This window comes from Palaemon carinicauda, chromosome 3 (genome assembly GCF_036898095.1).
Source record: "Palaemon carinicauda isolate YSFRI2023 chromosome 3, ASM3689809v2, whole genome shotgun sequence".
In the NCBI taxonomy this organism is placed as follows: Eukaryota; Metazoa; Arthropoda; class Malacostraca; order Decapoda; family Palaemonidae; genus Palaemon; species Palaemon carinicauda.
In genome coordinates, this window is record NC_090727.1 from 83,524,674 (window position 1) to 83,549,273 (window position 24,600).

Sequence of the window (24,600 nt, forward strand, 5' to 3'; positions counted from 1 at the left end):
CGTGAATAATAAAAATAAGTTAGTAACAATTCCATCAATTCCCCAAAACATTGATTTTTTACTAAAAGTCTATTAAGCGTGAAATTTCATTTTTTTATAAGTTTGATGATAAAATATACCAGAAGTTTACCTTTTGGGAAAGAACGCCTCTGTAAATAGAACCCTGAAAAGAAAATAAGATGAGCGGATCATTTAAATTTTAGAACGAGGGAATTTGGTGAATTACAAAAATTCCTTTGTTGTTGATTCTCTCAAAAAATGCGTCTGTGGCAGAGTGAAACGGAGCATAGGGGGGGAAAAAACCCCGCTATGTAATGGTTATTGTATAACGCTGCGCCTCGTTTTGATGTATTTCCCAAATTCCCTCCTTTTTTTCCCCCCTTGAGTAAATGAACGTCTTCTCTGCCTCGCTTTGCCTCGCGGCATTTTTCCGATATGTATACAGTCGGCCCTCGTTCATCGCGGGTTCGTGCCTCGCGGTTTCAGTTTTACGCGACCAAGAACAACACATTACATATTGAATAAAAATTCTCTTCCAGTATGTGTTGCCTCCCAGTCATTGGGATCAATTCCGTATTTCTATTCTCCGACGTAGACTTTGTAACTATATTCTTTAAAATTGAGACTACCGCAGCTTGTGTGTGTGTGTGTGTGTGTCTGTATACAGCCGGCCCTCGTTTATCGCGGGTTTTTGCCTCGCGGTTTCAGTTTTACGCGACCAAGAACAACACAATACATATTGAATAAGAATTCTCTTTCTGTATGTGTTGCCTCCCGGTCATCAGGATTATGAATATCACTACCACTTATTCCTTCTTTCCCTTTAACTTGTATTGGGGATCTATTTAAATACATTATGCTATTCCGTTGGATCAATTCCATATTTCTATTCTCAGACGTAGACTTTGTAACTCTATTCTTTAAAATTTAGACTACTGCAGCTTATGTGTGTGTATACAGCCGGCCCTCGTTTATCGCGGGTTCTTGCTTCGCAGTTTCAGTTTTACGCGACCAAGAGCAACACAATACCTATCAGATAAAAATTCTCATACAGTATGTGTTGCCTCCCTGTCATCAGGTTTATGAATATTACCACCACTTATTCCTTCCTTCTCTTTAACTTATCTTGGGTATCTATTTGAATACATAATGCTATTTGGTTGGATCAATTCTGTATTTCTATTCTCTGACGTAGACTTCATAACTTTTCTTTAAAGATGAGACTTTGCCTTCATTATCATGATTTCCATTTTGTTCTTTATAACATCTCCGGCTAATATTTTAATTTCTAAGAATGTTTTTTGGCTAGGTGGAGTCTTCTAATTTTCAAGCTGGTGGCAAAATAATTTGATTATTTTAAGAAATGTTTTTTTCACCATATGAGCTCTCTCTCTCTCTCTCTCTCTCTCTCTCTCTCTCTCTCTCTCTCTCCTCTCTCTCTCTCTCTCTCTCTCTCTCTGTGTTAATTAAATTCCCAATCCCACGTCCTCTTGCATTTAGAAAGATGCAAGGTTTTTTCTTTTTTTACATTTGTAAAAGAAACATTACCATCAAGTTGATTCTGAAACGCAAGGAGTTCTCAAGTAAGAATAGTCTCCATTCTCCACAGCCACCTGTAAGCTATGGCATATATGCTGATGGAGAAGGCTTTTTTTATATTTTGTAAACTAGGGTTTTTAGATGTTATTACAGGTTTCTCTTTTAACCATAAAGAGAATGTATTGTGGTGGCCTTTTGATAACGTCCTTGCCTGGAGATCGCCAGACTGGGGTTCGAGAATGCTCAAACTTGTTAGTTTCTTTGGTCGCTGTAACCACACCCCTGTGAGCTAAAAATAGGGACTTTATGGGAACCTACAGGTCTGTCTGCTGAGTCATCAGCAGCCATTGCCTGGCCCTCCCTGGTCCTAGCTTGGGTGTAGATAGGCTTGGGCGCCGATCATATGTATATATGGCCAGTCTCTAGGGCATTATCCTGCTTGCTAGGCAATTATACTGTCTCTTGCCTTTGTCATTCATGAGCGGCCTTTAAACCTTTAAACGAAGAACTTGATTTTTTGTTTACTCATATTTTTTTCAGTCATCTTTGAGGTTTAAAAGGTCGCTCATGAATGACAGACAGGAAAAACTAACAATGCCCTTGAAGGTCAATGCCCCAGAGACTGACCATATATACACATGATCAGCACCTAAGCCTCCCTCTCCATCAAGCTAGGACCGGGGAGGGCCAGGCAATGGCTGCTTTTAACTCATCAGGTAGACCTCTAGGTTCTATCTGAAAACACTACAAAAAATTACAAAGCTTGAGTGAGTCTCAAACCCCCTTCCAACAGATGTTTCTAATAATAATAATAATAATAATAATAATGATAAAAATAATAATAATAATAATAATATTCATAATAATGATGATGATTATAATAGTAATAATAGTAAAAATAATGATAATAATAACAATGATGATAATAATAATAATAATGATAAAAATAATAATAATAATAATAATAATAATAATAATGATGATGATTATAATAATGATAATAGTAATAATAACAATGATAATAATAATAATAATAATAATAATAATAATAATAATAATAATAATAATAATAGTCATCATCATCTCCTCCTACGCCTATTGACGCAAATTGCCTCAATAATAACAACAACAACAACAAACAACAAACTGAGAGGCAAAAAAAAAAAAAAAAAAGCATATGATGAATTTCGATTAACCAACATAAATACGACATCAAAACATAGAAAGAAAAACAATAAGAGAGACCATATTTCGCCTGGAGGGGTCCCGATGCAACACGACAGTTATAAACTCATTTCACCATCGACTTACTATTTTTTTTTTCTCTCTCTTTACTCGCTCTCTCGTAACATGTTATCTGTCCAGAAATAGATCCCAGGGGCTAAAATGGTTCCATCTTTCTCTCCTCTTCTCTCTGGTAAATGAGACTTCAGTCCTGTGGGGAAAATGTTTTATTACACAGCGAGAAAATATAAAAAAAAAAATAGGTCCTTTTTATGTCGTCTTTTAAAGATGAACTTTCTTTTCCACCAAAGGGGGGGGGGCAGCTTGGAGATGCACACACTTGGGCAAGAAACTTTATATTTTATTCGCCTTTCTATATGATGGTTTTTTTTTTATTACTGACTAGTGTATGCGACCCGTCAATATTGAGGGCTTAATATTTAGATATATATACACATACAGATTCAACCCTTCCCACCCCCTCCCCCCTTTCCTTACTACAACCCGGCAGTTTAGGTAATTTGTGGGAGATTGTTTTTTCCGAGTTTACCTGTCCGGGTAGCCCCCTCTCACCAGGGTATGGCTATTCTCTCTCCCCTACCCAAGGGGCGGAGAGAGACTGAGTAGTTATACGTTTAGCAATGCAGCTTTGTATGACCTGAAAGAAATATATACATGTGTATATATATATATATATATATATATATATATATATATATATATATATATATATATATATATAGCCAGACACGTATCTTATATATAGGAAATATGTTTTTTTTTTTTCAAACAAAAAGTACGTCCTATTGATGCCATAAAGAATGATATTAATGTTAACAGCATCAGTATTTGGATAAAATATTAATCTTTTGCCATCAATTTATTCAGTATTTTATGACGAGCTTTTGCTTTGATACTTACATATATTTTATATTTTTTTTATGGAAATTGTATCGGCAGTAAATCTCGGTTAGTCTTAAGCAGAGATTTTTATCATACATTCATCATACATTTATCATACATTCATCATACATTCATCATACATTTTACATCTTCAGCGTCTTTCTCTGTCTAGTTGTAGATTCTTCGGGGGTTGATGAACACGAATGACAATATTGCAATTTGGCCTATTACATTTATTTACATGTTGCATGTTTTGACCTAATATATATGTATTGCAATTGCCATCTTGACCTATTAACATCTACAGTAGTTTAAATTATTGTCTTTGGGTTCGCTCATCTCTGAGAGAGAGAGAGAGAGAGAGAGAGAGAGAGAGAGAGAGAGAGAGAGAGAGAGAGAGAGAGAGAGATGAAGGTATCCATATTAATCTATTACTATCTAGTTTAAATTACTGTCTTTGGATTGAGAGAGAGAGAGAGAGAGAGAGAGAGAGAGAGAGAGAGAGAGAGAGAGAGAGAGAGAGAGAGAGAGAGGTTAACCATATTAACTTTCGGAGAGAGAGAGAGAGAGAGAGAGAGGTTAACCATATTAACTCTCAGAGAGAGAGAGAGAGAGAGAGAGAGAGAGAGAGAGAGAGAGAGAGAGGGGGGGGGGGCGGGTACCCATGTTAATCTATTACCATATAGTTTAGATTACTGTCATTGGATTGAGAGAGAGAGAGAGAGAGAGAAGAGAGGAGGAGGTTTTTACCTGAAAAGCGAGGATCAAGACTAGCATTGGTGAGAAGTAGCGACATAGTAAATCCATAGAAAGTGAAGTTGTGGGCTGTAATTGGTGTGTGGAATTCATTCATTACCTCTATTAACGTTGTTTGAAGGAGGTTATGTTTTCGCTCCTGTTTGTGTGTGTGTTTGTTTGTGAACTGCTTCCTTGACACCATTTTAATCATAGAGTAATGAAACTTGCAGGGGCTAACTTATGTAAAGAGCTGAAAATAATTAAATTTTTGAAGGTCAAGGTCAAAAGTCAAGGTCACGGTCAAGCAAAATGTCCAATTCCCGTAATCAGCCATAAGTTTGGACATTGTTGTCACAGAGACTTCAAACTTGGTTCACATTTGAGTGTATGAATATCCACCCCAATTAATACATGTTAAGGTTAAAGGTCAAGGTCAAGGTCGAGCAAAAGGTCGGGAAATAAGCTGCTGCGGTGGAGATCTGCGCTCAACCGAGTGCCACTTTATACTCAAATTTTTTTTTTTTTTTAATGAGGCGCATTTGCACCGACTTACAGCAGTCCCCTTTTAGCTCGAAAAAGTTTCCTGCATTCTGATTGGTTAGAATGATGTTGTCCAACCAATCAGCGATCAAGAAAATTTTCCGAGCTAAAAGGGCACCCCTGCGAGTCGGTGCAAATCTGCCTCACTAAAAAGAATTGACTATAGAATATTAATGATTTATAGTTTTTTTTTTAATTAAGTAAAATTGTCAACATTCAAGTGAAAATGTTCTTATGCAGTCTCTTAATTACCTACGCATTGATAATTTAAATCAAATTAGCTGAGCTTGTAAACAAGTGATTAAAAACTTTAATTAATTTGACGAAGCTCTGTTAGGCTAATTATAATATTTTTCGATATAGCACTGGGTAAAATTAATAAAAAATGGATTTCTTTACTTGTTGACAATCTCAAGGACTTGGTTTTACAGGCAGCGTTGCCAACAGTTTTGCTGAACACAGTGTTACCAGCTATAATTTACAACAGTCAGACAAATCTTTATTATTATTATTATTATTATTATTATTATTATTATTATTATTATTATTTTTATTTTTTTTATTTTTATTATTATTATTTATATTATTATTATTATTATTATTATTATTATTTTTATTTTTATTATTATTTTTATAATTATTATTATTGTTATTATTATTATTATTATGATTATTAATATTTTTATTATTATTATTATTATTATTATTATTATTATTATTATTATTATTATTATTACTGGCTAAGCTACAACCCTAGTGGGAAAACCAAGATGCTCTAAGAACAAGGACTCCAACAGGGGAAAAATTAGCCTAGCAAGGAAAGGGAATAAGGAAATAAACAAATAATATAAGAAGTAATTAACATTTAAAATCAAATATTAAAACAGGTATATCATATATAAACTATAAAAAAACTATAAAAAGCATGTTCAACATTAAAAAAAATTTTCGGCAAGTTTGAACTTTTGAAGTTCTAAGTTCCCATGAAGTGTACCGGAATGAATGAAGCCAACTGTACCTACCTATAGAGCTCCTTTTCATGAGGGTAAACTGCTTATTGGTTAAAAAGACCTTAATCTTATTGTTTAAAAAGACCTTAATCTTATTGGTTAAAAAGACCTTAATCTTATTGGTTAAAAAAAATTAATCTTATTGATTAAAAAGATCTTGATCTTATTGATTAAAAAGACCCTAATCTTATTGGTTAAAAAGACCTTAATTTTATTGGTTAAAAAGACCTTAATCTTATTGATTAAAAAGACCTTAATCTTATTGGTTAAAAAGACCTTAATCTTATTGATTAAAAAACCCCTAATCTTATTGGTTAAAAAGACCTTAATCGTATTGATTAAAAAAACCTTAATCTTATTGTTTAAAAAGACCTTAATCTTATTGGTTAAAAAAACCTTAATCTTATTGGTTAAAAAGACCTTAATCTTATTGGTTAAAAAAACCTTAATCTTATTTATTAAAAAGACAATCTTATTGATTAAAAAGACCCTAATCTTATTGGTTAAAAAGACCTTAATCTTATTGGTTAAAAAGACCTTAATCTTATTGATTAAAAAGACCTTATTCTTATTGGTTAAAAAAACCTTAATCTTATTGGTTAAAAAGACCTTAATCTTATTGGTTAAAAGACCTTAATCTTATTGATTAAAAAGACCTTAATCTTATTGATAGACAACACTTTTATTTATAAACATACATTATAGGGCTGTGGTAGCCTATTGGAAATCGTCCCTTGCTGGGGATCTGCTGGACTGGGGTTCGAGACCTGCTCAAGCTCGATAGTGTCTTATAGTGTGTGCAACCTCACCATTCTTGTGCCAAGTGATCTTTTAAACTTGGAATTGTGATCTGTCTGTAGCCTCACCATCCTTGTGAGCTAAGGATGGGGCGTTAGGAGCAGTCTATAGGGCTACCTGCTGACTCATCAGCAAGCCATTGCCTGGCCCTCCCTGTTCCTAGCTTGGATGGAGAGGGGCTTGGGTGTTGATGATAATATATGGTCAGCTCTAAAAGCTAAGGATGGGGAGTTTGAAGGAGTATATATGTCTACCTGGAAAGTCATCAGTAAGCCATTGCCTGGCACTCACTGGTCCTATCTTGGGTGGAAAGGGGTCTTGGGAGCTGATTATATGTATATGAGGCCAGTCTCTAGGTAGTCTAGGGTATTATCCTGCAGGGGCATTGCCACTCTCCCATGCCTCTGCCATTCATGAGCGACCTCATATTGTCAGTCTCTTGGGCATTGTCCTGCCAGGGTATTGCCACTCTCCCATGCCTGTGCCATTCATGATCAACCTCATATGATCAGTCACTAGGGCATTGTCCTGCTAGGGCATTGCCGCTTTCCCCAAACCTCTGCCATTCATGAGTGACCTTTAAACCTTCAAACCTGTGAATGTTTCTTATAATATTTTTTATATTCATATTAAGAAGCCTCTAAATTGCTTTATGCAGTATCTTCCATTAGGTATGCGAGAAAAATAAAGCTAGAGTGTTGAAAGAGGAGAAGTAAATTGCCTGGAAAAAGGATCATTTGGAGCCGTGCCAGCTCTAAAGCTCCTTCTCGGAGCTCATCTCTCTCTCTCTCTCTCTCTCTCTCTCTCTCTCTCTCTCTCTCTCTCTCTCTCTCTCTCTCTCTTGCTTTTAGCTTCGCCTTGTACCCTCTTGGAATTCGTCGACTTTGGTCCTGGCTGAGAATAATTGTGTCTTAACTTTCTTTTTCTTCCTTTTTTTTATCTTTGTGGAGTTTATCACTGTCTCTATTTTTTTCTTCCTTGCTATTTCCCATTCATTCCCTCCCCTTTTTATTTCCCTTTGTTTCGCGTCCTATTCAAAGTTGCAATTCTTTTTAATTTATCCTATTATCCATTATCCTCTTACTCTTTTTCTTTTTCCTTCCCTATTCATTCTCTCCCCTTTTTATTTCCATTTGCTTGTCATCCTATTCCAAGTTGTAATCCTTTTCATTTCTCATATCATCCTCTTTGTCTTCTTTTCCTTCCCTATTCATTTCCTCCCCTCAATTATAATTCTTTTCATTTATCACCTTATCCTCTTCTAATATTTACTGGTATTTAGTTCACATTTTTTTTCAATTTAATAATCATGTCTTCTCCATATATGCTTCACTTTGAAAATGAGTTCTGCATATATTTATTAGTAGTTTCATCATCATAGTTAGTCAGTAAATAGCTCTCTCTCTCTCTCTCTCTCTCTCCTCTCTCTCTCTCTCTCTCTCTCTCTCTCTCTCTCTCTCTCTCTCTCTCTCTCTCTCTCTCTCTCTCTCTCTCACATGGTTTAATGCATTGACTCGAGGAATATTCTTAATTGTAATAGAATTACCCATTGTAAATAAGGATGATCTTAGTTTATTTAGAAATAACCCAGAGATAGTATTTGTGAATTTCAAAATACCTGTAATTGTTATTCATATTTTGTGTGATTGACCATTTATTGTTCACAAACCTCATGTGCATTTGTATGAATTTATATGTATGCATATATGTATGTATGTATGTATGTATATATATATATATATATATATATATATATATATATATATATATATATATATATATATATATATATATATATAGACATATATATATATATATATATATATATATGTACACACACTATATATATATACGCATATGTATGTATTTATACTTACATACATCCATATATGTATTTATAGTATAGATTTATGTATATACCTGACAATCCTACATTTATTCATGAAATTTTGCTTATAATTTTCATATCCAACTCGGGGTTAACCCTGAATCTGTTGTCCCAAATACAAAGATGAATATAAGGTATTATTTATGTTGACACAATTAAATTTGAACTTTATTTGTTAACGCACGCATAAAAATAGTTAAATCTCCCAATGCAAACTTAATAATAAAACAGACTAATATCAATATAAATCATCCTTACAAATAGAGACGATTATCCAAATCCACCTGCCAAAAGCATATCTTTAATCCTTATCCAGAATTGAAAGCGAATGAAGAATGAACTCACGGGTGAATAACCTTTCAGAGATATCTAGTTTTCTGTGACTTGTAGATTTGACGTCTCTTGTCAATTTCAATATTATTATTATTATTGTTATTATTATTATTATTATTGTTGTTGTTGTTATTATTTTTATTATTATTATTATTATTATTATTATTATTATTATTTTTATTATTATTATTATTATTAGTAGTAGTAGTAGTAGTAGTAGTAGTAGTAGTAGTAGTAGTAGTCGTATTTTTATTTTTTATTATTGTTATTTTTATTATTATTATTATTTTATTATTGTTATTATTATTATTATTATTATTATTATTATTATTATTATTATTTCATGCTAAGCTACAACCCTAGTTGAAAAAGAGGGATGCCATATATATACATCTAGGTATGTATATATATATATATATATATATATATATATATATATATATATATATATATATATGTATATATATATATATATATATATATATATATATATATATATATGTAATATATATATATATATATATATATATATATATATATATATATATATATATATATATATATATATATATATATATGAATATATTACCCATGATATATCAGATCATTTCGAAGCACATTAATATATATTACTGTTATTTATTTTATGTAATTAATACTCTAAAACTAGTAATTGAATATATAGTGAAACGTATATGGCAATATTTTGTTCTTGTGTTACTCTTATACATCCATAGAAAACCATATAAGATAGTTATATCATTTATATAATGTAGGATAACATTTGATTGAATAAACAAAAAATGCTCAAAGTGAAATTGATAATCTATTGGTCAACAGGGAATTATTATTCACCTTAATGAGTCCTTTCAATTTCAACAGGTGGAACTAATGGGGAAGCTCAGAACACACTACACAGTGGCTCCATCTTCAAAGTTTGGTTTTAAAAGGAGACACTGGGGTACCAACTTCTGTTTACTGGCACAGTGGAGGTCTTATGACCAGTTATGGCAAGTAAGTCATTGTTTTTTTTTTTTTTCCTGTTTTTTTTTTTTTTTTTTTTTTTTTTTTTTTTTTTTTTTTTTTTTTTTTTCTCTCAGCATATTTTTTTATTTATTTATTATTACTTTTATGTATTTTGTGTTCTATTTGAACACCATTGGGTTTTCATATATTCGTGTTATCACTGAGCATTATGTTTTCAGCTATTTTTTTTATTTATGTGCTTTGATGGATATATTATTAGTATGGATTTTATATGGTTATGTGTATATATACATATATATATATACTGTATATATATATATATATTTATATACATACACATATATATAAATATATATATAATATATATATATATAATATATATATATATATATATATATATATATATATATATATATATATATATATATATATATATATATATATATATACATATATATCTGAGTGGGGATACGTTATCGTGGTGAAAGTTTATGCTTATCGCCAAGATCAGCAAGGATGTACTCGGGCCACCCATAGCTATCAGACAAAAATCTCCCGCCATCACCAATCCACACTGGCCAGAGTGGTAATGAAGACTTACCAAACCTCAGACATGTCAATCCATGCCTGAGGCCTTTGTCCTGCATTTGGAATTTGTGTGTGTGTGTGTGTATGAAAAAGTGTCACCTAAACATAGGTAAGGTTTAAAGGGTAAAATTAACTTATAGATAAAAATTGACATCACTGAGCTGCTTTTCCTGTTGGAGTCCTTGGGCTTGTAGCATTCTGCTTTATCAACCAGGGTTGTTTTTTGGCTAGTAAATAATAACAACAACAACAACAACAAAAACAATAACAATAACAATAACAGTTGGAAAAGCAAGACGCTACAAACCCAAGGGTTCCAACAGGGAAAAATAGTCCAGTGAGGAAAGGAAAATAAGGAAACAAATAAATGATGAGAAAAAATTAATAAATCATTCTAAAAACAGTAACCCACCATGTTATCAGAACCGGAGGTCTAAAATATCTAAGAATTTCTACATATTGTGCAGCCAATAAATCGTGTTGACACGAGAATAGTTACAGATGGTTTCAAATTATTTGAACCTAGTTATATGTCTACTGTAAGCTCTACTGTAGAGCCTTCTAATATGCGTCCCAGAGAGACTATACAACAAGCTCCCACTAGACATTCGAAAGACTGAAGATATTAAGGCTTTCAAGATGAAACTGGAGACTTTCTCTTTGCAGAGTGTTTCGATAGTGTTGATTTGACAATAAACAAGTAATATTTGTTGTGGAATGTTGAATGCTTTCGAACGAACATGATAAAATGACTGTGGAGGTCGTGTAGGGAGTAGGGTTCCCCTGCTGTATAGGACCGGAGAAGCATGTGGAGGTCGTGTAGGGAGTAGGGTTCCCCTGCTGCATAGGACCGGAGAAGCATGTGGAGGTCGTGTAGGGAGTAGGGTTCCCCTGCTGCATAGGACCGGAGAAGCATGTGGAGGTCGTGTAGGGAGTAGGGTTCCCCTGCTGCATAGGACCGGAGAAGCATGTGGAGGTCGTGTAGGGAGTAGGGTTCCCCTGCTGCATAGGACCGGAGAAGCATGTGGAGGTCGTGTAGGGAGTAGGGTTCCCCTGCTGCATAGGACCGGAGAAGCATGTGGAGGTCGTGTAGGGAGTAGGGTTCCCCTGCTGCATAGGACCGGAGAAGCATGTGGAGGTCGTGTAGGGAGTAGGGTTCCCCTGCTGCATAGGACCGGAGAAGCATGTGGAGGTCGTGTAGGGAGTAGGGTTCCCCTGCTGCATAGGACCGGAGAAGCATGTGGAGGTCGTGTAGGGAGTAGGGTTCCCCTGCTGCATAGGACCGGAGAAGCATGTGGAGGTCGTGTAGGGAGTAGGGTTCCCCTGCTGCATAGGACCGGAGAAGCATGTGGAGGTCGTGTAGGGAGTAGGGTTCCCCTGCTGCATAGGACCGGAGAAGCATGTGGAGGTCGTGTAGGGAGTAGGGTTCCCCTGCTGCATAGGACCGGAGAAGCATGTGGAGGTCGTGTAGGGAGTAGGGTTCCCCTGAGGTCCCGTAGAGAGTAGGGTTCCCCTGCTGTACAGGACCGGAGAAGCATGCGGAGGTCCCGTAGAGAGTAGGGTTCCCCTGCTGTACAGGACCGGAGAAGCATGCGGAGGTCGTGTAGAGAGTAGGATTCCCCTGCTGTAGAGGAGCAGAAAAGCTTGTGGAGGTCGTGTAGAGAGTAGGGTTCCCCTGCTGTATAGGAGCAGAAAAGCTTGTGGAGGTCGTGTAGAGAGTAGGGTTCCCCTGCTGTATAGGACCGGAGAAGCATGTGGAGGTCGTGTAGAGAGTAGGGTTCCCCTGCTGTATAGGACCGGAGAAGCATGTGGAGGTCGTGTAGAGAGTAGGGTTCTCCTGCTGTATAGGACCGGAGAAGCATGTGGAGGTCGTGTAGAGAGTAGGGTTCCCCTGCTGTATAGGACCGGAGAAGCATGTGGAGGTCGTGTAGAGAGTAGGGTTCCCCTGCTGTATAGGAGCAGAAAAGCTTGTGGAGGTCGTGTAGAGAGTAGGGTTCCCCTGCTGTATAGGACCGGAGAAGCATGTGGAGGTCGTGTAGAGAGTAGGGTTCCCCTGCTGTATAGGACCGGAGAAGCATGTGGAGGTCGTGTAGAGAGTAGGGTTCCCCTGCTGTATAGGAGTAGAAAAGCTTGTGGAGGTCGTGTAGAGAGTAGGGTTCCCCTGCTGTATAGGACCGGAGAAGCATGTGGAGGTCGTGTAGAGAGTAGGGTTCCCCTGCTGTATAGGACCGGAGAAGCATGTGGAGGTCGTGTAGAGAGTAGGGTTCCCCTGCTGTATAGGAGCAGAAAAGCTTGTGGAGGTCGTGTAGAGAGTAGGGTTCCCCTGCTGTATAGGACCGGAGAAGCATGTGGAGGTCGTGTAGAGAGTAGGGTTCCCCTGCTGTATAGGAGCAGAAAAGCTTGTGGAGATCGTGTAGAGAGTAGGGTTCCCCTGCTGTATAGGACCGGAGAAGCATGTGGAGGTCGTGTAGAGAGTAGGGTTCCCCTGCTGTATAGGAGCAGAAAAGCTTGTGGAGGTCGTGTAGAGAGTAGGGTTCCCCTGCTGTATAGGACCGGAGAAGCATGTGGAGGTCGTGTAGAGAGTAGGGTTCCCCTGCTGTATAGGAGCAGAAAAGCTTGTGGAGGTCGTGTAGAGAGTAGGGTTCCCCTGCTGTATAGGAGCAGAAAAGCTTGTGGAGGTCGTGTAGAGAGTAGGGTTCCCCTGCTGTATAGGAGCAGAAAAGCTTGTGGAGGTCGTGTAGAGAGTAGGGTTCCCCTGCTGTATAGGACCGGAGAAGCATGTGGAGGTCGTGTAGAGAGTAGGGTTCCCCTGCTGTATAGGAGCAGAAAAGCTTGTGGAGGTCGTGTAGAGAGTAGGGTTCCCCTGCTGTATAGGACCGGAGAAGCATGTGGAGGTCGTGTAGAGAGTAGGGTTCCCCTGCTGTATAGGAGCAGAAAAGCTTGTGGAGGTCGTGTAGAGAGTAGGGTTCCCCTGCTGTATAGGAGCAGAAAAGCTTGTGGAGGTCGTGTAGAGAGTAGGGTTCCCCTGCTGTATAGGAGCAGAAAAGCTTGTGGAGGTCGTGTAGAGAGTAGGGTTCCCCTGCTGTATAGGACCGGAGAAGCATGTGGAGGTCGTGTAGAGAGTAGGGTTCCCCTGCTGTATAGGACCGGAGAAGCATGTGGAGGTCGTGTAGAGAGTAGGGTTCCCCTGCTGTATAGGACCGGAGAAGCATGTGGAGGTCGTGTAGAGAGTAGGGTTCCCCTGCTGTATAGGAGCAGAAAAGCTTGTGGAGGTCGTGTAGAGAGTAGGGTTCCCCTGCTGTATAGGACCGGAGAAGCATGTGGAGGTCGTGTAGAGAGTAGGGTTCCCCTGCTGTATAGGACCGGAGAAGCATGTGGAGGTCGTGTAGAGAGTAGGGTTCCCCTGCTGTATAGGAGCAGAAAAGCTTGTGGAGGTCGTGTAGAGAGTAGGGTTCCCCTGCTGTATAGGACCGGAGAAGCATGTGGAGGTCGTGTAGAGAGTAGGGTTCCCCTGCTGTATAGGACCGGAGAAGCATGTGGAGGTCGTGTAGAGAGTAGGGTTCCCCTGCTGTATAGGAGCAGAAAAGCTTGTGGAGGTCGTGTAGAGAGTAGGGTTCCCCTGCTGTATAGGACCGGAGAAGCATGTGGAGGTCGTGTAGAGAGTAGGGTTCCCCTGCTGTATAGGAGCAGAAAAGCTTGTGGAGGTCGTGTAGAGAGTAGGGTTCCCCTGCTGTATAGGACCGGAGAAGCATGTGGAGGTCGTGTAGAGAGTAGGGTTCCCCTGCTGTATAGGAGTAGAAAAGCTTGTGGAGGTCGTGTAGAGAGTAGGGTTCCCCTGCTGTATAGGACCGGAGAAGCATGTGGAGGTCGTGTAGAGAGTAGGGTTCCCCTGCTGTATAGGACCGGAGAAGCATGTGGAGGTCGTGTAGAGAGTAGGGTTCCCCTGCTGTATAGGAGCAGAAAAGCTTGTGGAGGTCGTGTAGAGAGTAGGGTTCCCCTGCTGTATAGGACCGGAGAAGCATGTGGAGGTCGTGTAGAGAGTAGGGTTCCCCTGCTGTATAGGAGCAGAAAAGCTTGTGGAGGTCGTGTAGAGAGTAGGGTTCCCCTGCTGTATAGGAGCAGAAAAGCTTGTGGAGGTCGTGTAGAGAGTAGGGTTCCCCTGCTGTATAGGACCGGAGAAGCATGTGGAGGTCGTGTAGAGAGTAGGGTTCCCCTGCTGTATAGGAGCAGAAAAGCTTGTGGAGGTCGTGTAGAGAGTAGGGTTCCCCTGCTGTATAGGACCGGAGAAGCATGTGGAGGTCGTGTAGAGAGTAGGGTTCCCCTGCTGTATAGGACCGGAGAAGCATGTGGAGGTCGTGTAGAGAGTAGGGTTCCCCTGCTGTATAGGAGCAGAAAAGCTTGTGGAGGTCGTGTAGAGAGTAGGGTTCCCCTGCTGTATAGGACCGGAGAAGCATGTGGAGGTCGTGTAGAGAGTAGGGTTCCCCTGCTGTATAGGACCGGAGAAGCATGTGGAGGTCGTGTAGAGAGTAGGGTTCCCCTGCTGTATAGGACCGGAGAAGCATGTGGAGGTCGTGTAGAGAGTAGGGTTCCCCTGCTGTATAGGAGCAGAAAAGCTTGTGGAGGTCGTGTAGAGAGTAGGGTTCCCCTGCTGTATAGGACCGGAGAAGCATGTGGAGGTCGTGTAGAGAGTAGGGTTCCCCTGCTGTATAGGAGCAGAAAAGCTTGTGGAGGTCGTGTAGAGAGTAGGGTTCCCCTGCTGTATAGGACCGGAGAAGCATGTGGAGGTCGTGTAGAGAGTAGGGTTCCCCTGCTGTATAGGACCGGAGAAGCATGTGGAGGTCGTGTAGAGAGTAGGGTTCCCCTGCTGTATAGGACCGGAGAAGCATGTGGAGGTCGTGTAGAGAGTAGGATTCCCCTGCTGTATAGGAGCAGAGAAGCTTGTGGAGGTCGTGTAGAGAGTAGGGTTCCCCTGCTGTATAGAACCAAAAAAGCAGCCCTTACAAGTAGCAATAATAATAATATTGTCCCTTGCCCGCTTTAATAGTTGCTTGTTAATTAAGCAGAGGTAAGGAAAGTGAAACTGTCAAATTTTGACCAAGAATGAAAGATTTATATTGATCCAATCTGAGCAGAATGAGAAATTTTTTTTACTCACCCAGTCTGAGCAGTAAAGGTCAAGGGGTCAGTAGAAACTCTTGAGGTGAGGATAAAGAAAAAACAATTGAAATGATAAGTTTCTGCGCGAATTTGCACTGTTCATTGTTTAATATTTTCTTTGCTCCAGTTTTTTTTTTCTTTTCTGAAGCGAAGCTGATGGAAAATAGCTAGGAAAATCTAAGAGTGCTTTACATCTGAAAAGTTTCTTTCTAAAATGTTTGCAGTCATTTTTAATATTTTTTTTTCCTGAATAAAAACAGTTTTTAGTATTATTTTTTATAGGTAATTTTTATATTCTCAAGTGATCTGTGTTCGCAAATATGATAATTAGTTAGACTTGGTTAAAACAGGAACGAAAATATAGGCACTTGAATTGTTATATGAGAAATAATTTAAGAATCATATAATGAATTTTATTTCAATTGGTAAGAAAATGTTGACACAACTTTTTTTTTGTCAAATTAATTTTATTTTAACTGGTAAGAAAATGTTGACACAAACCTATTTTTTCAATTTAATTTTATTTTAACTGGTAAGAAAATGTTGGCAGAAACCTTTTTTTGTCAATGAGTTTTAACTGGTAAGAAAATGTTGGCAGAAACTTGTTTTTGTCAATTTTATTTTATTTTAACTGGTAAGAAAATGTTGACAAAAACCTAGTTTTTTTCAATTTAATTTTATTTTCACTAGTAAGAAAATGTTGACAATTTTATTTTATTTCCACTGGTAAGAAAATGTTGGCAAAATCCTATTTTTATCAATTTGATTTTATTTTAACTGATAAGAAAATGTTGACAGGAACTTTATTCTTCAATTTAATTTTGTTGTTTTACTTGGTAAGAAAATGTTAACTAGAATTTTTTTCTTCAGTTTTAATTTTGCTATTTTACTTGGTAAGAAAATAATAACGTGAATTTTTTACATCAATTTTAATTTTGTTGTTTTATTTAGTACGAAAATGCCAACATGAATGTTCATTATCTTAAGTAAACGCTTGGGATTAATAACCGTGTAATTCACCTAATTGATTCAATCCCATGTTTCAAAAATTCCTGATATATCGAAAAATAATGTATCATTAAAGCGGTTTTTCTTCCTCCGCACTGACTTACAAACTTATTGCCATTCATTGATTGATTAGTGGACCAGGAAACTGAAATAGCTGCTTGGTGCCTCAGGAGAATTAATCGTCTTTATTCAATTCTCTATTATTATTATTATTATTATTATTATTATTATTATTATTATTATTATTATTATTATTATTATTATTATTATTAGCTAAGCTAGAGCCCTAGTTGGAAAAGCAAGATGCTATTAGCCCAACGGCTCCAACAGGGAAAATTATTATTATTATTATTATTGTTATTATTATTATTATTATTATTATTATTATCTGAACTACAACCCTAGTTGGAAAAACAGAATGCTATAACCCCAAGGGCTTGAACAGGGAAAAATAGCCCTGTGAGGAAAGGAAATAAGGAAATAAATAAACTACAATAAAAGTAAGTATTAAGCTACAATCCTAGATGGAAAAAACAGGATGCCATAAGCCCAAGGGCTCCAAGAAAGAAAAATAGCCCTGTGACGAAAGTAAATAAGGAAATAGACTACACTAGAAGTAATGAATATTTTAAGAACAGGAGCAACATTAAAATAAATCTTTCATACATGAATTATAAAGAGATACTTATGTCAGCCAGTACAACATAAAAACATTTGCAGCAAATTTGAACTTTTCAACAATAACTAATGCACCCTACGGTTCCACATTTTTGTTTTAAAAAGCGAGAATAGATTGCAGAGTTTCTAGGAATAGTCTGCATGATAAATTACCGATATTTTTAGAGGGGAAATGAAGAGTTAATAGGAAGAGCAAAGATTCTGAAAAGGGCGAGAACATTCATCTGCTAACTTTTATGACAATTATTTGAAGGATTTGGAGTGCAAATTATTTGGCAATAAATCAATATGGAGTCGATTTAAGGGAGAAAATTGAAATATACTGACTGTGAGTTTGAAACAGGATTTAGATTGGTTTTCAAATTGGAGGACCATCTCCCTACCCCCCCCCCCCCAAAAAAAAAAGAAAAAAAGAAAAAAAAAAAAAAAAAAACCTGGTGATGGAAGGAAGTTGCTAATCATTTATGCAAAAACTGGGTTTTGAGTGATGTGCAATGGAAAGAAATGTAGGAAACTAAAGGTCGCTATTTATTGTAAAATATACACATGCATATTAGACTTCATTAGAAAATTAGTGGTGTTTTTATGTTTCTATTATTATTATTATTATTATTATTATTATTATTATTATTATTATTATTATTATTATTATTATTATTATTATTATTATTATCTAGGCTACAACGTTATTTGAAAAGTAGTATGCTAAAAGCCCAAGGGTCCAATTATTATTATTATTTTCATTATTATTAATAATACTAGCCAGGCTACATCCCTATTTCAAAAACAGGATGCTATAAGCCTAAGAGCTCCAGTTACTACTACTACTACTACTACTACTACTACTACTACTACTAGCTAGCTAGCTAGCTAAGCTACAACCCTAGTTTGTAAAGCAGGATGCTATAAGCCCATGGGCTTCATTAAAGAAAAATAGCCCCGTGAGGAAGGGGAAAAGGAAACAAAAAACTAGATGAGGAGCAGCAAATATTGAATATAAATCATCTCAAGATCTGGTAACATTAAAATAGATCTTTCTTATATAAGTCGAGTTTCATATCTTAAAGAGCCGTGTAAGCTAGTGTGCAAGGAAGGTATTATTAAGAAAAGGAACGTCACAATAAGGCGAGTCTCAAGGGGTCTATTTTCATTGAAGAAAACGTTTTTGTCTTATTTGTTTTTATTGAAGCAAACGTTTTTGTCTTATTAGTTGTTATTGAAGAAAACGTTTTTGTCTTTGTTTTTATTGAAGCTAACCTTTTTGGTCTTATTTATTTTCATTGAAGAAAACGTTTTTGTCTTATTTGTTTTTTATTGAAGCCAACATATTTGGTCTTATTTGTTTTTATTGAAGCAAATGTTTTTGTCTTATTTGTTTTTATTGAAGCCAACATATTTGGTCTTATTTGTTTTTATTGAAGCAAATGTTTTTGTCTTATTTGTTTTTATTGACGCAAACATTTTTGTCTTGATTTTTTTTCATTGAACCAAAGTTTTTTTCCTTATTTGTTTTTATTGAAGCCAAGCTTTTTTGTCTTATTTGTTTTTATTGACGAAAACTTTTTTGTCTTATTTGTTTTTATTGACGCAAACGTTTTTGTCTTGATTTTTTTTATTGAAGCAAAGGTTTTTTCCTTATTTGTTTATATTGAAGCAAACGTTATTGTCTTATTTGTTTTTATTGAAGCCAACCTTCTTTGTCTTATTTGTTTTTATTGAAGCAAACGTTTTTGTCTTATTTGTTTTTATTGACGCAAACGTTTTTGTCTTGATTTTTTTTATTGAAGCAAAGGTTTTTTCCTTATTTGTTTTTAGAGAAGCAAACGTTTTTGTCTTTGTTTTTATTGAAGAAAACGTTTTTGGTCTTATTTGTTTTTATTGAAGCAAACGTTTTTGTCTTATTTGTTTTCATTGACGCACACGTTTTTGTCTTATTTGTTTTATATTGTAGCAAACATTTTTGCCTTATTTGTTTTTATTGAAGCAAACGTTTTTGTCTTATTTGTTTTGATTGGAGAAACGTTATAGTCTTATTTGTTTTTATTGAATCAAACCTTTTTGTCTTATTTGCTCTTATTGACGAAAACGTTTTTGTCATTTGGTTTTATTGAAGTAAACGTTTTTGTCTTGTTTTCATTGAAGTAAGCGTTATCTTATTTGTTTTTATTGAAATAAACGTTTTTGTCTTGTTTTTATTGAAGAGAACGTTTTTGTCTAAATTCTCTTTTATTGAAGAGAACGTTTTTGTCTAAATTCTCTTTTATTGAAGAGAACGTTTTTGTCTTAATTCTCTTTTATTGAAGCAAATGCTTTTGTCTTATTTTGTTTTATTGAAGCAAGCTTTTTATCTTATTTTTTATCGGAAAATTTTTTGTCTTATTTGTTTTTATCGAAGCAAACGTTTTTATGTTGGAAAGAATGGGCGAGCCAAGGATTTTCTTATAGAAAATTTGTCCTTTTTCAGTTTTGTTGTAGTCTCTCTCTCTCTCTCTCTCTCTCTCTCTCTCTCTCTCTCTCTCTCTCTCTCTCTCTCTCTCTCTCTCTCTACTTTCCTTTCTATTTATTTCGTGTCGTTCATTTCTCGTCACTCAGAAATCATTTTGGTTCCATAGATTTTACCAATTGATTACATAATTTATTAATTTTTATCAATGTGTTTAAAATGAGCGTGAAACCATTGCCTTTATTATTCTTCTAAAATAAATCTGATTTGTAAATGAAGAAATGTTTGTCCTTTTTCAATTTTGTTGTAATTATAGCTCGTATTTCGACACTTTAAGTATGATTAATTATGATTATATATAAACAGTTAATGCCATATGTTGAACTGATAAACTGCCTTCCTGATGACATGACAAAGCGAATGTTTTGTGTCCCATATGTCGACGGATAATGAGACATCGGAACATAGGTTTTTTTTTCAGTTGATTACAAAAGGTTCGTGAGTTCACTACATAGCCCGGTACTCATCAGACAAGTACCTTCTTGTTCTCAGGGTTAAACCTTAGATGTCAGGATGCCTGAAAACTTTAAATCAATCAATCAATCAATCTCAGGGTTAAAAGGTATTCTTTTAACCCTGCTTGTTCTTGTGATCGCTCGAGTGGTACTGCTTACCCCTCGGCAAGTAAATGCAATGTTGCTCTGTCAATATACTGAATTGTTAGATTTTGTGGAAATCTCCACTGTGATGGATATATACTCTCATTATTAGGCTTACAACACGTTAGCTATTAGACTTAACACACGTCACCTAAAACAGAGTATAATGCTTTTTTTCTATATATATTAATATGATTTACAGGTTTGATTAAATTATATGTCTGTTTATCTAGATATTTCTATCAATTATCTAAATTTCCCTTCCTCTTGTTTTGTTAAGTTTTTATAGTTTATATAGAAGGTATTTTTATGTTACTCTTCTCTTTTCCTTACCTCACTGGGCTATTTTCCCTGTTGGGGCCCCCTGGGCTTATAGCATCCTGCTTTTCCAACTTGGGTTGTGGTTTAGCAAATAATAATAATAATAATAATAATAATAATAATAATAATAATAATAATAACAGTGATCGTGCACAATTTGACAGTCATTTTACTGTGAAAAAGGTCATTTATCTCACTGTATAAAACACAAACTTCTACATATTTTTCATACAAGACTTTGGACGTGTGCATCAAATGGCAAATCCAGCGACCGTGTTCTCTAAAAGGTTTTTTCTAACGATCAAATCAAAGTCTGCGTTAGATAAAAGCACAAGTGAAATACATATATTATTTCCAGACGTCTTCATGATTTCCAGGAAATTCCACAAAAGGAGAAACTTCCATAACGTTGATTGGAACATCTGAGAAACAATGAAGAAATATTTCCATCTCGTTGGATATTTCATCACTTCCAGACTCTCTCTCTCTCTCTCTCTCTCTCTCTCTCTCTCTCTCTCTCTCTCTCTCTCTCTCTCTGAGGTAGCTGGATGGAAAAGTCTTTGGAGAGATTTATTTTTCTCAGAAATAGTTGTTGAAATTTTTTATTGTTTTATATTTTTAAATATAAAACTTACCCGCTGGTTATATAAAAGAGCTGAAGTCCCTGACGCCAGGGCAGAAAATTCAAATCTCGCGCTATCGAAGATACGCCAGGTGTACCAACCGCACCCTAGCGGTAGAACAGGTGGAACTACACACCAACTCCAGTTCTTCTCTCTGCCGTCATAGCTGACTGACATACAGAAGTTCGCTCTCGTGTTTTTACTCTCTTGGGAAGTTGTTTGGTGATGTACAACGTTCTTTTTTGAGTTTAAGCTATCGTTGATTAATTTTCCTTGGTTCTTATCTTGAAATCTTTTTGTTTGAGATTTTCTTTATTGTTTTTTCCCTTACTTTTTGCTTGTCGGTCTCTCACGTTAACTTTAAAATGGCCGACTCCTCCCCTGCTCAGCGTAGGTGTGTTAGTGAGGGTTGTCGTACACGACTTCCTAATGGATCTATTGATCCTCATTCTATTTGTGTAAAATGTAGGGGTAAATTTTGTTCATTAGATGATAGGTGTAATGAGTGTCTTTCCTTAACTAATGATGATTTTGTTACTTTCGATCGTTATGTTAGGAGATTAGAGAGAGATAGAGTTAGGCGTAGTTCTTCCCGATCTGTGGATAGAACCTTACCTAATTTACCTGTTCCTAATCCTGTTCCTTCCCCTGTGGTGGTAGATCAGGAACCTACTATGAAGGACATGTTTACTGCTATTTTGTCTCTTGGTGAGAAAGTTGAGTCCTTAGCAGCCGATAGAAATACTATCTTTTCAGAGTTAAAGGTATTGAAAAACCGTGATTCTATCGGAACTGTGGAAAGTGTTTCAGTGTCTGATGTGGTACCGAAGAATCGTGACTCTCTCGGTGTTGTGACAAGTGTTGATAATGTGGTTAGTGTTGCGGAAGGTGCGTCGACTCGAGTGTCTGATGTGGTACCGAAGAATCGTGACTCTCTCGGTGTTGTGACAAGTGTTGATAATGTGGTTAGTGTTGCGGAAGGTGCGTCGACTCGAGTGTCTGATGTGGTACCGAAGAATCGTGACTCTCTCGGTGTTGTGACAAGTGTTGATAATGTGTTTAGTGTTGCGGAGGGTGCGTCGGCACGATCTTGTCGTTCACCTAGCCTTAGACCTCTTTCGAGCTCTCGAACCCATGGGAGAAGTAATGTCGAACGGCTTAAGGGAACGAGAAGCATCATCAATCGTGCAGACGTCCCCTCGAACGTTCCTGTTGCCGTAGCTCAGGTCGTTCACCCTCATCGTAGGAAAGGTGAGGTTCATACGTTATCCCCGTCTTCCGATGAAGGGTCGGGGAGTGAGATCTGGCGGCGAGCGTCGAGACCGCTTAAACGCTCCCATGTTGATTTGGACGCGGCGCGTCAAAACACACAGCGTCGTGAATCGCCTGTGCGGCCAGGATGTAGTTCGTGGGGTTCACCGGAACGTTTCCGTTCTCCCAGCGCTTGCACTCCGGCCAAACGTTCAGATCACCGTGTTCGTGCGGATATGATTCCTTCCGATTCGGACCTTGTAACTATTCATGCACCTCCTCTTCCATCGGATTGGCTTTCTTCCCCTGAAATGCGTGGTGACATTAGTGCGAATCTTCCTTCTAGGAGTTCTGTTGATCCGAAATGGACTGCGCTTTTGTCTATGAAGGAACAACTCTCTTCGTTGATGGATTCTTATCAACCAAGTGTTGGCGTTGTGTCTGGGCGTTCGATGTCAGACCAGTTATCGCACAAACGTTCGATGGTATATGGCCTTGACGAGTTATCACTTAGACGGTCTCCCATTCACAGTGTTCAACGCCAGGTTGATTTTGATGAGTCGCGTCAGAGAGTTTTGGTTGACCAGTTTGCGTTTTCTGGTCGCGGGGAAGAGCGTCGGCGTCGACAAGTGGACGAGACGCGGCAACAATTTGAAGTAGTGGATCGCCCGCGGCAACAACTTTTGGACGCGGCGCGTCAAAACATTGGTTTACAGCGGCGACATCCTGACTCCTTTGATCGCTCGCAGCAACAGTCCTCGGACTTTACGCGACCTCGCGGCGATCTTCAACAGTTACCTTCTGATTTCAAGCGTTCTTCTGTTCAACAACAGTTGAATTCTAAGCGGTCTAAGCAGTTGTTGGTTGAGGATGATCGTCTACATGTCCGTGTTTCGCATCAATCTACTTCTACTTCTCCCCACCAAATTGACTCAGATGTTGGCCTTGACAGGCAGTCCCATTCAGACGTTGTTCCTTCGGTTCAGGCTGCAGCTGTTGCTGCACTGCCAGAAGACGAACCAGAGGAAAAGTTGGATGAGGATAATCCTATTGAGGAAGTCTCTGAGAATGAGGAGGAGAAGCATTATCAGCATGCTGTGGACCTTCGCAAGTTTATGCTTATTTTGACTGGAATTTTCCCGGATTCTTTTACCCCTGTGGCCCCTCGTTCTCCGCCTTCTGAATTCATCTTAGGTAAAGCTACTAAGGTTCCAGTTTACACCAAGATGGTTCTTTCTCGATCTTCTAAGCGGGCCTTGAAGTTAATGGGTTCTTGGTTGGACTCCAAGAAAGCTTTTGGCAAGACGGCCTTTGCCTTTCCTCCCGCTAGGTTAGCCTCTAAATCTAGTGTGTGGTATGAGACTGGTGAAGTGTTGGGCTTGAGTTTTCCTTCGTCTGCCCAAGGGGATTTTTCAAGTTTGGTAGATGCTTCTCGTCGTCTTGCCTTAAGGAAGACGAAGATTTGGTGGTCCATTCCAGAGTTCGACCATTTGCTTAAAGGTCTTTTCAGGGCCTTCGAAGTTTTTAATTTTTTGGACTGGGCTTTGGGGGCTTTGAGTAAGAGGGTCTCTGATATGACGGAAACGGACACTAGTGGTTTGGTTCATTTGATGTCCTGCTTGGACAAAGGTGTGAGAGATGGCTCCAACGAACTTGCTGCCTTGTTTACAGCTGGAATTCTCAAGAAAAGGGCCACGATGTGCTCCTTCCTCTCCGCAGGAGTGTCTCCCTATCAGAAGACAGGCCTTCTTTTCGCACCTTTGTCTAATTCTTTATTTCCTCAGGAATTAGTGGGCGAGGTGGCTACTGCTCTCACTCAGAAGGCCACACATGACTTAGTTACTCATTCGACTAGGAAAGTTTTGCCTCCGTCTTTCTCCTCTCGAAAACCTAAGGAATCTTCTTCTGGGTT

The 24,600-nt window shown here is 37.5% G+C and overlaps 1 long non-coding RNA gene across 2 annotated transcripts in view; it reads left to right on the forward strand.

The window, feature by feature from the left end:
* LOC137638357 (uncharacterized) overlaps nucleotides 1-24,600 on the forward strand; it is a 1,259,132-nt gene that overhangs the window by 530,466 nt on the left and 704,066 nt on the right. Inside the window, exon 4 of one of the 2 annotated variants that reach the window (XR_011044104.1) lies at nucleotides 9,856-9,987. The exons of the other annotated variant lie outside the window; for it this stretch is intronic. This is a non-coding gene — a long non-coding RNA (uncharacterized lncRNA). The remainder of the gene's footprint in view (nucleotides 1-9,855; nucleotides 9,988-24,600) is intronic. 2 annotated transcript variants of the gene reach the window in all.